Here is a 12,085-nt window from a genome sequence, read left to right on the forward strand (position 1 = left end):
TGTATCTCCGGAACAAAAAGCAGGATGCACAGAGAACAAGCGGGTGCCACCTTCATATATTTTAAATAATAAAGTCGAGCTCGAACGTGTTTATTAAATATACATTAATCCATTTTTGCATAATAATTCATCCATCGCCATGGCCATGACTACGCAAAAAGGATTCTAGTTGTGGTCACCACTGGTGCTGGTGCTGCACTGGGCGGTATATCATCGTGCACGAACACTCTTGAATGAATCCCCCCAGGAAATTTCGACATAATCTCCTACATGGTACAGCCTCCTGCGCGACATGCAAGTGGTAGCTCAAATTTTTTTTATGAATGTAACATTTTTGTGTTTGCACTAAGCGAGGGATGAGACGATTTTTAAATTAATAATCTATTCATCATTGTTGACTGCTAGTGAAGCGGTGTGTCTTGTTTCTGAGCCAAAGGGATTTAAGATGATCTAGTACTTCGACCGGAACTAATAGATCATGATTTTTGGTAATGCTGTTTGCATATAAAAAGGCGGTTGTGTTTATATTTTTCGTACAATATGCTGAAGATTACGCACGAGCCATTAATTTTTATCTAACGCTAAATTTCAATAAGCATGCACAAGAAAACAAAGCAAATTATGATAGAGCACCGAAATTCCGTCTTGACGACACTCTTCTGAGACCGTACGTACTTGTTTATGACCTTTTTTATTGTTTCTTTATTTGTAGTTTTTGTCAACATTTTGTTCTACGCACGAACAGATTTCTTTGGTTCTGACTGTGAAGAATAAATTTTATTTGCTTTGTAACACATCACGCCAGGACAATGTAATGCGGAAACTCAATTTCTTCGACTAGCTTAGATCAAATTGGTTACGTCGCATAAGAAATATATTTTAATTTATGGTCGTGGATTGCTAATTTGAAAAGTTATGTTCATGGTTTAATTATCGATAAAGTTTAAGATATGACTGTTGTATCAATAGTCATCTCATTGATAAAGTCTCCACACTATTTTGCCGATTACTCGACTTTGAAACAACGAATTGTGATGATTCATCAATTCATCTTACGGTTATGGTCAATCTATCGAACAGAGACAGCAGATCTCATTCTAACTGGTGGTTTTCGTAAATGAGATGACTACTGGAGCCGTTGCACAATAAATTAATTTTGATGAAGTTGGGTTCCGGTTTTTATTTAATTCAGATGGATAGATGTAGATAATAAATTCATTTTGTAGTGCTCAATTCATTTTTTTCATAGTTCTATAGCGACCAAAATCGTATATCATTTATCAAATATAATTGGAATGATGTGAATGTTTCCATAGTTTCTCCTTACTGTGTTTCATACACAGTTTTACGTTTACGCACTATGCAATATAATGCGTACTGCGTTCAATATCTATAGAATTTTATCCATATACCGTTATTACGCCTCCGCATTATGCAACATAATGCATATTGCATACAAGAGCTAATGAAATTAATAATGCTGCGGAAGCAAAGATGCCAATTTAGAAAATTTTAAACAAATAAACAGGACCTGTTTATTGATGTCAAAAACAAGATAGGTTGTAGTGGGGAGAGAGGTCGCACTTTTCTTTAAAGTAAGATAAAATGAATCACTATGAATATTTTTTTTGAAAATATTCGAAAATATTTATTTGGAATAAAATCAATGATTATCATAATAAATTATGAAATTTTTTTTTGGGGAAGATGCCGCTTTGCAGAGTGAAATGCCACTTGTAAATTAGTTCGAGTAAGGCAAAAAGGAAGTACTTGGTCTTGATTGAAAAATAAACGCTGTAAGTGAATTTTTGTCATTCATTGACCATTTTTACAGAATGTAGGATCGAAAATTGAAAAGGAAAATCGGAAATGCCTATTGTTCTTCTTTGATACATTACATGGCTGCTTCCAAATTTTCTAAACAAATAACGCTTACAAAAAAGTAACGCGTATAAAGCTTCGTAGCACTTGTGACATTCAAAAAGTAACGCATGAATCGCTTCGTAACACCTATAACACCTATCTCATTCTAACTGGTGGTTTTCGTAAATGAGATGACTACTGGAGCCGTTGCACAATAAATTAATTTTGATGAAGTTGGGTTCCGGTTTTTATTTAATTCAGATGGATAGATGTAGATAATAAATTCATTTTGTAGTGCTCAATTCATTTTTTTCATAGTTCTATAGCGACCAAAATCGTATATCATTTATCAAATATAATTGGAATGATGTGAATGTTTCCATAGTTTCTCCTTACTGTGTTTCATACACAGTTTTACGTTTACGCACTATGCAATATAATGCGTACTGCGTTCAATATCTATAGAATTTTATCCATATACCGTTATTACGCCTCCGCATTATGCAACATAATGCATATTGCATACAAGAGCTAATGAAATTAATAATGCTGCGGAAGCAAAGATGCCAATTTAGAAAATTTTAAACAAATAAACAGGACCTGTTTATTGATGTCAAAAACAAGATAGGTTGTAGTGGGGAGAGAGGTCGCACTTTTCTTTAAAGTAAGATAAAATGAATCACTATGAATATTTTTTTTGAAAATATTCGAAAATATTTATTTGGAATAAAATCAATGATTATCATAATAAATTATGAAATTTTTTTTTGGGGAAGATGCCGCTTTGCAGAGTGAAATGCCACTTGTAAATTAGTTCGAGTAAGGCAAAAAGGAAGTACTTGGTCTTGATTGAAAAATAAACGCTGTAAGTGAATTTTTGTCATTCATTGACCATTTTTACAGAATGTAGGATCGAAAATTGAAAAGGAAAATCGGAAATGCCTATTGTTCTTCTTTGATACATTACATGGCTGCTTCCAAATTTTCTAAACAAATAACGCTTACAAAAAAGTAACGCGTATAAAGCTTCGTAGCACTTGTGACATTCAAAAAGTAACGCATGAATCGCTTCGTAACACCTATAACTTACAAAAAAATAACGCTTGTAACATCTCGTAACATCTATAACATACAAAATGTAACGCATGCAACGCTCTGTAACACCTATAACTTACAAAAAAGTGTCCACTATTTCCGGAATCGAAAATTGGGAACCAGGGTACTGATAATGACTATCGAAGGGAGTAGTTTTGGGGTTAGTTTAAATTTTAATGTGGAACACATTTTTGTTTTCTAGATATGGGTGCAAATTAGAAACACGAAAAATACACGTAGAAATGTGGTCAGGTTTTGAACAATTACAGGTCAGTCAATTTTGTATCAATTAATAATATTATGTCACCATTTGATTGGAAATATTTCTACGATTTGAATGTTCATAGCCATGTATTTTTAATTGTATAGCATTGAAATAGTGATTAATAGCTAGCAGTGTCCTATTTTGTCTGCAGAAAATTTCCGGCATACCGTATTTCCCTGCCATAGTCGACGGTTTTGAAGGAGTAAGCGATATATCAAAGGGAAAGCATCCATCACAAGAACCAGAACTGAAACGCAATAAGTTGTATGTAAATCATCTTTGTAAACCAAAACTGAAAATAAAGATACATTTTACTACTAATACCGCTGACAGACATGTGATATCGGTACAATGATTTCTGTACAACGATGAGGTGACAGACATGTTTTGCGCACAGAAAGAATATACAGTGACTCAAAACTTAGCTTGATTTTTCAGCTCCGATGATCGATAATATAGAAACCAAAAATTTTGGCAGTGTATTCCTAGTAACTGATTCATGACAGTTATAATCAATGCCTCTCTGAATTATTTAACTAATTTTGTGTGAGAGTGTTTTTCGGATGACAGTTTCACTCATCTCAAATTTTAAGGTTTTCAGGTACATTTATGACACGTTTGTTCTCGGATGAATGATTTTTACCTTCATTATTTAAAATGTACTTCGCATGAGAGAAAACTTGATGTCCATAATTTTGATGTTCTACCGTAACATTCACTAATATCAAATAAAAATTTTCGAAACACTATTAGCACTATTTTTCTGCAACGAAGCTGATTTGTACCAAATTTCGCTTAATCCGCAAAAATTTCATGTTGTTCAGTTATAAATTCCTTTTTTACCCGCATATTCACAAAAAAATAAGAGCGCATAAACTTTCAACATTGAGCCTCAAAATAGTAAATAAATCTAAGATATTCTTAATATGTAACCAATAAAAACGGCATGGCACACAAAAATTCCAAAATAATGCTTTCAACGAAACAGTTTATTCATTACGAAATTTTCATAAAAAGGATTATGTTTATCATAAAGCTGATTTTGAAACCTTCTTGAATTTGACATCATTCCGAGTTTAAAGTTGTGACTACACAATTTGTTTATTGATGTATTGGATATTTATCGTTTATTATTACCACATGTGCAGACATGTGATTTCTCGGTGTACAGTGATTCCGATATCACATGTCTGTCATAAGCATATAATATAACGCTTTGTGTCTTGTTGTCTAGCAGCTACCTTCCTCTGACATGTTACACGTGATACTGAAACGTGTTATAATCTCCTAAAGCTTCGCCTTTGCATTAATCGACCAATTGGCTAATAGATCGCGTACTCCTTCATCGTCTCCGTAAGGGAAATCCAAAAATATTTATAATTAATACAAAATTGACTCAGCTATAAGTGTTCAAAGCCTGACCACATTTCTACGTGTATTTTTCCTTCAGTTTCTAATTTGCACGCCCATATAGAAAACAAAGATGTGTTCCACATCAATACCAATAGCACGATGTTGCTATAAGTCATGGATGCGTTGTGCTGAATACACTAACGAAGATGGCACTCAAACACAAACTACGTACGTTTGTTGACCAGTCAACCGAGCGTAACTTACAATACGTATCAAAATTCAAATGAATGTAACATGAAATCAATGCAAAGTTTTAAAAATGTGTTATTATTCACCGTTACTGTGATTTCTACTAATATTCCAATCATGAGGAATGAGAAATGATTTTCGTTCGACATACTAATTTTTACTGCTATACGCAGTCAGATTACCAACTCCATCCCTGACATAAATTTCAATACTATGCTATGTTGCATATACGGACTGAAAAATGAGCATACATAGACTCAACATACATTTTAATGGCTTTCTGCATGTTGCTACTCTCCAGTAGATGGCAAGACCGATTCGGCCAGTGAGCTCGAATGTATGCAATTTCAATGCACCGTGCTGGCAGTTTTCTTCAAAATGTCATACCATGCATGTGTGGATGTGTTTTTAATCATCACGGAATGCCGGTCGAAGCATAATGCTGTTCTTATTGGAAGTTAAATTTCAGGTCACGGTTCACTTCGTGTGATGTGGCTTGGCATTTCAATTTTAGCTAGTTTATACAAAATCCTCCAGCATTTTATCATTCGTCATTCTATTTCCATTCGAACAAAAAATAATAACATGATAAAATTGAAATATTCTGGAACTAAAATTATCCGGTTTCGATCGTTTCGCTCGGTCATATTCTGTTTTCAATGAACTGACATTTTGTTCGCAACGTTCGTCAAAACCGATACTTTCGTCTCTGAAAGATACAAGATAAAAAAGAGCGCTTATAAATTATTTATGTGCACTTTTCGGCGTTGCTGATTATGAAACAAGAAATAATTTTCTCCAATCCCTTTTTCGGCAACTTTTGCACTGGAATCAGCAGCATTCAAGGATGAAGAAGTAAAGGAAAAAATCTCATGAATTTAATTAACCTAACATGTGACAGTGCCTTCCTCTTGCATCCCGCCAATCAACAACTTTGTTGGGCGGCCGATACTTGCCGTCATCCAACATCCAACTTGCCTTCTAGTCACTGTATCTTCGTGTTGTCAAGCAATAGAAGTAAGAGAAAAACATGATTTTCATGTCCGTTCTCAGTAAAACCAGACAACGCTTGCCACTGGGCTAGCAGAAGAAAACCGTGGCGATTTAGATTAATTGAGTGAATCACGATTTCTATGTTTTCCTCATACGATCCCGTGACCTCCCGATACCGCTTTATCCATAGACAAAGGAAAAATAGAGAAGAAAATTTCACGATCGCGCGTTTTAAGACAACATGCTTCATTTTAAAAATTTAATTGAATTTACTACTGCAGTGGCCGAGTGCCTACAGTTTGGACCAACTCGCTCCAATGGACGAAAAAATGAGACATAATTTCCTACTGCCAACAGGTTTTTCACTTATATCATCGCCATTTTCGCCGCATGGGCAGCGACCGGCGAATGGTCCTTATTTCACTGGGACACGAAATCGTTTTGCGCAACCCGACTTGATGGACCACAACGAAGTGGGGCTAGAACATGAATTCAATTTCAGTTTTTTCCGCTGTCTCTCACTCCACAGACCCTGTACAATAGAAGAGCTCCCGGTTTGTTTTATGCCGCTTGTTTACTGATAATTGAGCTTCATCACATAATGATGATGATAATTGCTAGATAAATCAAAACAACAGCAACAAAAAGCTTCACACGTACTCGTTTATAATCTTTCGATTGAGGTGTGAATTAAGTCCGCAATCTTACGTCATAGAATAATCAGGTGAGAATTTAATTATACTGCTTGCCAAAGCAGAGAGAGCATAGGCACTTTTCTACTATCATTTCCCTCAGTCGTTCGTCCGACATCCGCATTTGAAAATCCCCTCGCTTGCATGTACTTCCTGGCAATTTACGGTCATACCATCAGAAGCTCGTAAAGCATTCAAGGATATTTTATTCGTTTTCTTGTAGCTTCTATTTTCCGAGTACAAAAGCCATAGCAAAGGACTCTACCGGTGTCGTCATCTGTTGTAGACTCGAGGAACTTGGCCCTGGCTTTCTGCATGCTTTATTCGCGTGAACTGCTTTCTCTCATTCCTAGCAGCCAGCTTTTGTCCCACGTGGCATTGGTTCCTGCGTGTGGTTTGTGGAAGCTTCCCCCTCATAAATCCGTCACAGCAGGCAGAACTTTTTTTTGCCGTTTGGCCTGCTTCCGGCACATGCGCAAAGATATGCGAACCCGAAAAGTCATTAGGAGAGTGTTGCCATTTTTGACTAGTCGGGAATGATTTTATCGCCGTTAGTTGAGAGTGGAGGTCAGAATGTTGAATTTTGGCACGTGTTGTTTAAACTTGGCAATATCGCTCATAAATTAAAAAAAAAAAGATTTTTTTATACTTTCTGCATTCTCGTATAGCTCCAAAGATCAGGATGGAGAGAATGAGTACAATGCCCTATGTTTCAATCTGATAATGTATCAAAGCGACCTAAACGGTTTAGTCGAATTATATTATACAATGTTTAAAATAGTATATTTACTGAATAGGGTAAGGTATATCGAAGATTGATTTCAATAATGTGAACTACTGAGATTATACTAAAACTGAGAATCATTTATATTGAATATTTGGAAATATTTTGTCCTAACAATATCGGAAATTGAAGACATTTTCCATGAAACAGTCGAAGAATTTTTTTCTTAATCTACTTAACAGTGATGAAGAACCATTTTCGTTTGATTTTACATACAATTTGTAAACCGTAAGATTAAATTAGATGCATTCGCTTCGAAGTTTTTGCGTCGCTGTAACAGTAATAATGAACAAATTTTGAACTTTTTTTCTGTGGTATTGCTTCTTTGAATCGAAGCAAAGATATTGTACCCGATTTTATCACAATTCATCGATTGAAAGACGACAGCAATCGACAAAATAGTGTGGCGACTCTACTATTGAGCCCCATATCATTCGAATCAGTCGCCACGATGCCCACAAACATAGATTCAAATAAAAGAACTTGAGGTCCCATTCAAAGTGTCTGAATTTTATACGATACTGACTTTCATCTGGTTCCGAAATTTGAAAGATCTTAAAATGTAAAACAATTTTCTGAATTTTATTTTGATACGACTTCCGATTCCCAAGTTACAGCTTGATTAGTAAACAATTCCTATTTCTAGAACATATTATCATAAATGACCATGTAAATAACTGCAATTTCCTTGTGCGTAAATTTCTCTAGTTAATTATTATAACCAGGTAATCAGTTTCTGGTTCGGGAAGTACCGGGAATAATCGTGAAAAAGTGTAGAATGGAACTCAAATGAAAAGTTTTACAGCACTTTGAATAATTTCTAAGTTATATCCGGATCTAACTTCCGGTTCCGGTATTATAAGGTGGAGAAATGTTAAATATTTCATACTTTAATGCTCCCCGGTGAACGACTAAATGTTAGTCAAAACCGGGGTAACATAAGTGACATCTAATCTAAACCAATCATACTTAAATTCAAAGTGATGCAAGTAACGTGAAAATTCTTCGTGACAGTGCTTAAAACTATTTCAATTTCACTAAATTTCAGTTTGTTTGTAATTCTCCAAATAATATGCGTTTTAGGCGGATCCGAGTGCCGGTTCCGGAATTACAAGGATATGAGTACTTAAGCTTCCAATCCGTCGTTTAGAGCGAAACATGTTCTAAATTGGGCTCAAAACTAATCCAATTTCTGAATCGTTCTAGTTTTTGACCGTTCGACTTTGGCTATAGCGGTCCCTGAATTCCGGTTCTGCAAGTACCGGAAATAATGGTCACATACTCCACTCTATTTTCTCAGAAACGGCGGAATCGATTCTCATAAACTTAGGCTCAAATGGAATTTCATATGATCGCATAACAAGTGGTATCAACGACTTGTACGGAGAAAATGTTGAGTTCCTCTGCTAGCTACGTGGTCTTGTACTCTGCTAGTAGCTACAACACACCTTAAGCCATAAATTAATCACGTGTAAGTGTTTTAAAATTACATGTAAGTGATTTATTCGGACGCTAAAAATTGGTCCATTGTGATCCTACACTGAACAGAGGCCCTATACTGGAACAAACCTGAATCGTTTTCATAATTTTTTTTATTGCTAATGCAATTGACAAATATAAAAAAATTCTTTGTTCAATGTTTTACAAATGTAAACATTAATATTGACTTAAAAAATTAAACATTATTTTATGCAATACAATATTTTGCAGAGATGCACGAAGTTACCGTTATCCTTTATAGAGCAAACTGTTGAACATTGATTCAATAAGACTCCACAGAATGATTTCCAGATTCTAAGTAACAGTAAACAAATTGATTGGTATATCTATAAGAATTATGATATTAAATTGGTATGGGTCGATAGCCGATGGTTGTAAAGAACTAATTTCATAAACGAAATATCTTGTGCTTCATTTAGGTTAGGAAAGATTTTTAGAGTCTGATATACGTATAATCACCGAACCATTGCCTTGGGTACTAAAAACCAGTTGCAAAGTATGCCAACACAGTTCATATTCCGATAAATTAAAAAGCATCCAATAGTACATGTTTTGCAACTTTAGGGAAAAATTATGCAATCTCTGTGCAACCCGACCTTTCAGTTTTATATTTGATCAGTATCTAACGAGAAAAACCAATTGGAAAAGCGATATGCAAATACAACTCTGAAATGAAATGAAAGTCATATGCAGGGTAGTTTAATTGGGAAAAAGATTTATCCGGATACAAGTTCAATACGGGTTCGAGTCCCGTTTATGTGGTATCTTTTTTTCGGTTTTCATAGTTGTGTTCGGATGTCACTTTTTCAATCTGTTTTCCTCGTTAAATACTGATCAAATTTAGAACTAGGGCAAGGCGGTTTAACAAGACTAAAATATTGAATTTTTAGTGTTATAAACCTTTTGAATCAGTTCCTCGAGATGACTAAATGTCTGTGGTACAGAAATATGCACGTACTTTACCCTGAGATGACTGAGCGAATTTTTACAAACCTAGGCTCAAATGACAAATGATTCAGACAAAGCCTGTCCAAAAACTACAGGGTGAAGTGTGAAATAAATGCAATAAAGCATACTCTAATAGAAGAAGATATAAAGATGAGCTAATTTCTCAAAAATATAAATTATTGTTTAAATTTATGACCAAACAAACTCACATTCCACGGATTCAGGTTTTGGAAATAGCGGTCAAATTTCACAACCTTTGATTCAAATGAAGGTAAAATTGTTGAATTTAACCCGGTTCCTGAATTACCGGGTAAAGGGTGTTTAAAATTTCAAACCGTTCATAGAGCAATAATAGAAGAAGCGTAAAAGTAAATAAAATTGAACTCCAAACTATTTAAATTTGCGGGTTATGTTAGTTACTAGCCATACTAACCGATACAGTTCCCGATTGTGGTTCCGGAAGTATCAGAAAAATTCTTTAATTTCCGATTGAATCATCTATACCTTTCCTTCAATGGAAGAATTTCTCTTTAATGAGATATGATTTTTACGAATATAGTTTCAAGTATTGACTCTGATGTACAATCTAATGTTCATGTGTCAGCGAATAAAACTGTTTCGTACTCAGTGATGCAATATAAGATGTAGTTTTGTTCATAAAGCTTCATTTCAACTTCAGTGTTCGGCGAATTAATGTCTTGAGGTACAAAAACAACATTATAATATTTTTCCTTGTCTGTTCTATGTGGCTGATCTCAGGAAGAATCTCTTCATATAATTTGTCAATTTGCATGCTGATGGCACTAGATGTGGTAAAACACTGAATTCCTGCCAGACAAAAAAAAAATCTTTGAGCGGTTTCTTCTTCGGATAATCTCAGAAACGGCCAACCGGGATTAGCTGAAACAGAATACCCATTCCTGCATGTGTTTGGTGTCAGTTTGGAATATTGTGATTTCAAAATGATAGCTTGTATTGTCATTTGGCGGAATCAAAGGGTTTAAATTGGTTTGTACGTAATCACTCATTCGAAACAATTCGAAAAACTATTAAAAATCATTCAAATAGGTTAAGAATTTCGACTTGACGTCATATTGCTGAAATGTGTTTAAACTTCTTAATGTGATTTTTAATTGCCTTAAATTTATCCACACTTTCAGTCCACTTGTTTTGAAAAGAAACCGTCTGTAACATTTCTTCTTTGATTAGCATTTTCATCTCATCCTTAAAAAAATCGACGTTTGAAGCAAAATACGTTTTATGAGTAAGGAAAACTGTTTGGGTATAAATAATTGTTTACTAGTGTTCTATATAAGAGCGTCTACAGGGAAAATATTCCGATATGTTTGATATCATACTATGTCCCAAGAGTGTAATTGGCTTGTTCCGAAGACTGAATATTTTGATACGATTGGTAAGAAATAGGCCAGTAGATGCAAACTGCAGTAGTTTTAAGATCCGGAAATGTTAATTGTTTAACATAACTCAAGAGTATATAACGACGCGGATTTAGTCGATTGCTTGTCATTTACAAGGTATCGAAAATCTTATGTAATGTTTGAATCCATTTGATGCATACATTGCATTGAGGCGGGGCTGGTCGATGGTACGGTGACCTCGGAACACGATTTGCTTCGTTTATAAAATGGGTCATCGTAATTCGATTTGTATACAAAATGGGTCATCGTAATTCGATCTCGATTTTGTATACAAAATGGGTCATCGTAATTCGTAGTCCGTGACTAAAGTTAATTGCATGTATAAACAAAATACAGGGAAACATATTTTTTCTTGTGAACCACTGCCAAACAATGGAACTTGGTATAGGTTAAACACACACACACACATACCTTTAAAGTGAAATATTTGTAATATTTTTCCGTAACTGTTTGGGTACGAAACCAATTAGCCACATTCAACAATGATGAATCTGCCACTGCTAGATACTTTTCAACTCAACTTGAGTGTTTGTAAATTAAACAACCTAAAACAAAGATAGAAATAAAATAACATGAAGATGCTTCACTTGATCATCTAACCGTCACACTAGTGAACTGGGTGCAGTACGTTTCCAAGCGTGACTACCCCTGAAAAAAGAGGTATTGCTATGTCAATTACTAGATTGCAGGTTAAATAATGGAATTTTTATAACGTTTTGTGATTTGAATAACATTGGTTTTCGATGCACCAATAGAATTTTCGATTGGAGATTATTTCAATACATATTTATCGAGAAACGGTAGAAAATGAGTCCTGAAATGGCTCAAGCGCAATACCCTACTGCTCGAATCTCAGCACGGAAGACATTTTGCTCATGATTCGATGGACGACTTTCCATTTTGA

Source organism: Malaya genurostris, chromosome 1 (genome assembly GCF_030247185.1).
Source record: "Malaya genurostris strain Urasoe2022 chromosome 1, Malgen_1.1, whole genome shotgun sequence".
NCBI lineage: Eukaryota > Metazoa > Arthropoda > Insecta > Diptera > Culicidae > Malaya > Malaya genurostris.